Raw genomic sequence first — 6,101 nt, 5'->3', positions numbered from 1 at the left:
TGGAGGGAGTTGGTCTGCCTAGGGTCTAGGTTTAGCTAAAAATGGAATAGGGGAGGCTCTTATATATAGCAGGTAGATGATAAGAGGGAGCGTGAGGGCAAACTGGACCCTCTGATTATAATCGGACGGTCCGAGACAATTAGGTTAGGGTAGATCAAATAAGAAACTGAAGATACTTTAGGGATGATCCGGACCCGACGGTGATGACTGAGCGGGTAGGGTTCGAGACAACTTTCAGACGCGCGCGAGGGGTCTGAGCAAAGTGTAGAGAGGGTCAAACGATCAGACAAGAGGGAATCGGAAACCCGGTTGGACTCGGATCGGTCAACGAAGGCAAGGGGAGAACGCGGCAACTACGAACGGGTGCAAGCTTTTATGAAAACATGCAGATGCAATGCGCATGATGCTATGAGATGAGATGCAACATACAAATGAAACACATGGCGGTCACGCAAAACATGGAAGGCATCTGAAGCGTCGGTCTCGGGGCGTTACAACTTGTCACGCCCAATATGCGACCCTATCCTAAAGGAACTCGAAGGTCCCACCAAGGATAGAAGCGCATATTGGAGACACTTTTGCAAGGTGGATATCATTACATCGTACCATTACATAATAGTTGGGGATACATACAAGAGGCATACAATGCCACACGAATACAACATCATCATACAAAAGAGCACCATCCGACTACGGATGAAACACAAACAGAAACTCAAACGACATCCACCCTGCTAGCCCAGGCTGCCGACCTGGAACCTATCCCCTGATCGAAGAAGAAGCAGAAGAAGAACTCAAAAACAAGTAAACATCGCTCTCACGTCATGATCATCGCATAACCTGTACCTGCAACTGTTGTTGTAGTAACATGTGAGCCACGAGGACTCAGCAATCTCATTACCATGAGTATCAAGACTAGCAAAGCTTAATGGGTATGGAAAGGATAAGTGGTGAGGTTGCAGCAGCGACTAAGCATGATATGGTGGCTAACATACGCAAACAAGAGCGAGAAGAGAAGCAACGGAACGGTCGTGAAGCTAGCAATGATCAAGAAGTGATCATGAACTCCTTCTTACGCCAAACATAACCCAAAACCGTGTTCATTTCCCGGACTCCGCCGAAAAGAGACCATCACGGCTACACACGCGGTTGATGCGTTTTGATTCGGATCTGGTGTCAAGTTCTCTACAACCGGACATTAACAAATTCCCATCTGCCACATAACCGCAGGCACGGCTTTCGAAAGTTTAAACCCTGCAGGGGTGTCCCATCACAAGCTCTCATGGTCAACGAAGGATATTCCTTCTCCAAGGAAGACCCGATTAGACTCGGAATCCCGGTTATAAGACATTTCGACAATGGTAAAACAAGACCAACAAAGCCGTCCGATGTGCCGATAAATCCCGATAGGAGTCGCACGTATCTCGTTCTCAGGGCACACCGGATAAGTCAAACTACAAGTAATACCAGCCCTCAAGTTTCCCTGAGGTGGCCCCGCAGGTTGCTCGGTTCGGACCAAACACTCGAAGGAGCACTGGCCCAGGGGGGTGTTAAATAAAGATGACCCTCGGCCTCCGGAAACCCAAGGGAAAAAGGCTTGAGAGAATTCCTTATTTAACACTGTCTTAAAATTTGTTGCCTTATTTGACACTGAAAACTTTTTTCTTCCTTATATTACACCTTGTCTAAATTTTATGCCTTTTATGACACTTCCATCCATTTGGAGCCATAACGGTGTTAAATGACACCTAAAAAGACCTATTTACCCCTCATGTGATAGATCACCTAAATTTGTGTGTACTCAGTCATAGAGGGAACTGCTTGTGCGGAGCGTCGCGGTCGGCAACGAGGCTGTGCCTCGGCTTCGACTGGACGCTGGCTGCCTGGCTCCTCTGGATGAGATGGAGTACAGCGCATGAGCAGCTGAGCAGTACGTGTGTGCTCGTCGATGCGCGAGGATGGACTTATGCGAGCAATACGTGCGTGAGGATGGGCTTGTGCGTGCAACATTTGTGAAGATGGGTCTATCTCCTACGGCAAGCTGCTGATACATATTGTACCTTATTACGTGACGCGCTCCCATTACCTTTCTGAGCTCCTCTTTCTTTAGCTGGGTACACACGGGTATTCGGAATGCATAAACGTATGTGTACATGGCTGGCCGGCACGTGGGAATTTCAATATGTACGCATACTTTCCGGCTACAGGCTAATCAGACTGTACGGTTGCCGACACCCAAAAGCCACCATCCCTTAGATGCATGCAGATACTAGCACCAGGCCTGACTAGCACGTAAGAGTACGTGAGCAACCTAATATGCATGCATGTGTGCAAAACTAATCAAAGATGAGCTATCGCATGCATGTACTTATGCATGTTTGCTTCCCAGTATGTTCTGCATTCATTTTATTTTTCAGTAATTAAATTCTCTTTGGTACAAAATCATGTCGAGCACCATCCAGATAAAGTCACATATTGAAGCTAAAGAACAATGCAAAATTTTGGTCACATACCCCATAAGGGGCAAATTGGTCTTTTCAGGTGTCATTTGACACCGTTAAGGCTCAAAATGGATGAAAATGCCATAAAAGGCATAAAATTTAGACACAGTGTTATATCAGGAAGAAAAAAGTTTTCAATGTCAAATAAGGAAACAATATTTAAAACAGTGTTATATCAGGCATTTTCTCAAAAGGCTTAGGTAGGCAAATGGTAAAATCAAGGTTGGGTCTTGCTGAAGGAGTTTTATTCAAAGCGAACTGTCAAGGGGGTCCCATAAATCACCCAACCGCGTAAGGAACGCAATCAAAGAACATAACACCGGTATGGCGGAAACTAGGGCGGCAAGAGTGGAACAAAACACCAGGCATAAGGCCGAACCTTCCACCCTTTACCAAGTATATAGATGCATTAATTAAGATTGGAGATATTGTGATATCCCAAAATAATCATGTCCATCATGGAGCAATCTTCAACTTCACCTGTAACTAAGAATGCTATAAGAGGGGCTGAGCAAATGCAGTAATATAGCCAAGCAACGGTTTGCTAGGAAGGGTGAAAAGGTTAGAGGCTGACATGGCAATTTGGGAGGCTAGATAAACAAGTGATAGGTAGCGCAACATAGCGATAGAACGAAGCAACTAGCAAGTAAAGATAGAAGTGATGTCGAGGGTAATGGTCAACCTGCCTGAAATCCCGCAAGGAAGAAGAACGAGTCCATGAAGAAGACAAACGGACGTAGTCGAACGAATCCTCACAATGGCAACGTAACCGGAACTATCAAGGAGAAGCACAACCGAAAAGGAGCAAACATCATGGTAAACAACCATCACATAAGCATGGCATGATGCACAATCAAGTATGATGCATGTCCGGTTTAATGAGGCATGGCATGGCAAAGTGCAACAAACAATACTACAAATTAAGTGCAACAAACACCGGTATGACGGAAACTAGGGCGGTAAGAGTGGAACAAAACACCAGGCATAAGGCCGAGCCTTCCACCCTTTACCAAGTATATAGGTGCCTTTGTTAAATAAGAGATATTGTGATATCCCAACATAATCTTGTCCATCATGGAGCAATCTTCAACTTCACCTGCAACTAACAACGCTATAAGAGGGGTTGAGCAAAGCGGTAACTAGCCAAGCAACGGTTTGTTAGAAAGGGTGAAAAAGGTTAGAGGCTGACGTGGCAATTTAGGAGGCTTGATGAACAAGAGATAGGTAGCGCAGCATAGCGATAGAACGAAGACACTAGCATAGCAATGATAGTAGTGAGATCCAAGGTGACGGTCATCTTGCCTGAAATCCCTCTAGGAAGAAGAACGAGTCCATGAAGACGACGAATGGGCGAAGATGAACCAAGCGTAGATGAACGAATCCTCATGATCGCAACGAAACAGGAACTATCGAAAAGAAGCACAACCGGAAAGGAACAAACAACATGGTAAACACACAACACATAAACATGGCAAGATGCTCAACCAAGCATAATGCATGACAAGGCTAGATGAGGCTACTCATGGCAAGAGATGATGCATACAAGAGCAACACATCAGAGCAAGTTTAAATGAGGCCGGAAACAACATATAACAAATCCGGTAAATCCTCATATGCAAATTTCGAAATTGGTCCAGATCTGAATAAACCTTATGTTTAAGTTGTTAAACATCAAGTTAAGATGCACCAAGATGATCTACATGAAATTCTAGTCAAGTTACATATACAGTTCATTTAGTTCGGAGCTACGGCCTAGAAGATATGAGCAAAACAAGTCAAACATTGCATTGATGCAAAATACATCAAAACATCAATCAAACACACTCAAAACATGGATGCAACAAGGTAATATGAAGCTACATATAAAACTAAGCAAGTTTCATATAGAGCATGCTCAAAATGGAGCAACGGTGCAACACATACACTCCAATCAAGATATAACAACAATCTGTCCAAAACAGCAACTAGGCATCTAGCAAGCATCAAAATAATATGCTACAGCACCTCAACATGAAAACAAGAGGCATGGACATTATGTACAGGTAAAGCATGACAAAACATGAACACTGAGCTACGGCCAAAACACACTAGAGCAGGGTCAAACAAGCATGACAAAAGTGCAAAAGATAACAGTATCACAGACTTGGTGAAGATACTAACATGACATAATAAAATCAGGAAGCAATGTTTAGAGCAAGCAAACCACATGCTACGGGAATATATCATAGCAAAGCAAGGCATGGCATGAATCTACTAAACGCATAGAACAAAAGTCCCTTACTGAACATGATCCAAAAAGGAAAATAAGATATGATGGCACCCATGTAAACATAGCAAGTTGTATTAACAGTTTCAGACAGTGGAAATAACAGGACAGGATAGGAACAACAATAAGTAGGCATGATGGTGAGCTTGTACAACTCACCACAGATCAATACATAGCATGACAAGGTGACCAACAGTAATAAGACATATTTATGAAGCTAAGCATGGAAATAGCAAGTTCATGGGATGCATGGATCACTAGAAAAACACATGGCAAAACTGAACTTCATGTTAACAGGCTGACAACAACATTATTTAGCAACTTTGGAGCATGGTAACATCGAGCTACAGCAGATCTAAATGCAACCAGGGGCATGGATGGATAGAGCATGACATGTATAACAAAACATCCTTAGTGAACATCTCCAGCTTATGCCTAGAATGACTTGTAGAAGCAGATTTACATGGCATCAAAATAACAGCAGAACAAGGACTGAAATCAGCAACATCACGAAGCCTAGTTTGCATGCTTGTGCTAGCCACCACATTGTACACAAAAATTCAAGACTAGCACCCCTGTAAAGATGGTATGTCATAGTTCAAAACACATGTAGAGCTCATGCTCATAAGATGCACTCACAAAATGCAACGAAAATGACAAAACAACAAGTTATAACAGTCTCAGTAGGTTAACATCATATAGCACTCTTGCAACGATGATTAGGGCATCAAGATGAACTCAAACAAGCATGGCACAATGGAATATAATGAAGAGCATCTCACAATGAACATTTTGATATGTTATATGCACAAATTTGAGCACCGAGCATGAAGTTACGACAAGTCAAAATATGCATCATGCTGATAAAAACCTGGGACTTGGCAGAAATCTCACCCCGGGGAAAAGTGGATGGAGGGGTCCCGGGACGAGGAGATCCGAGATCGGGGCGTCGTTTGGTACGGGGGTCGGGGACGTCCCGGGACAGTAGATCCGAGATTGGGGCATCGTTTGGTACGGGGGTCGGGGACGTCCAGGGTCAAAGTCGTCCAGATCTAGGCGACCGCCGACAGCGAGGTCGGAGGTGACCGGAGACAGTCGCCGGCGGTGAGGAGGAGGCCGGAGCGCGAGGGGAATGTCCGGCGGGGAAGGATCCCGTCGACCCCCGGCCGGATCTGGCCAAGGGCGTGGTGCCCATGCAGATCGGCCGGTGGCGGTTGGAGCTCCAAGCTCGGGTGGCCATGGCAGCCCGGGCGCGAGGGCAGGTGCGGCAGCGCAGGGCGGAGAGGCGACGTCGGTGACCGAGGCGGCGGGGCCGGGCGGCACGCAGGACGGCG

Source organism: Triticum dicoccoides, chromosome 1B (assembly GCF_002162155.2).
Source record: "Triticum dicoccoides isolate Atlit2015 ecotype Zavitan chromosome 1B, WEW_v2.0, whole genome shotgun sequence".
NCBI lineage: Eukaryota > Viridiplantae > Streptophyta > Magnoliopsida > Poales > Poaceae > Triticum > Triticum dicoccoides.
Note: the sequence above shows the minus strand (reverse complement) of the source record.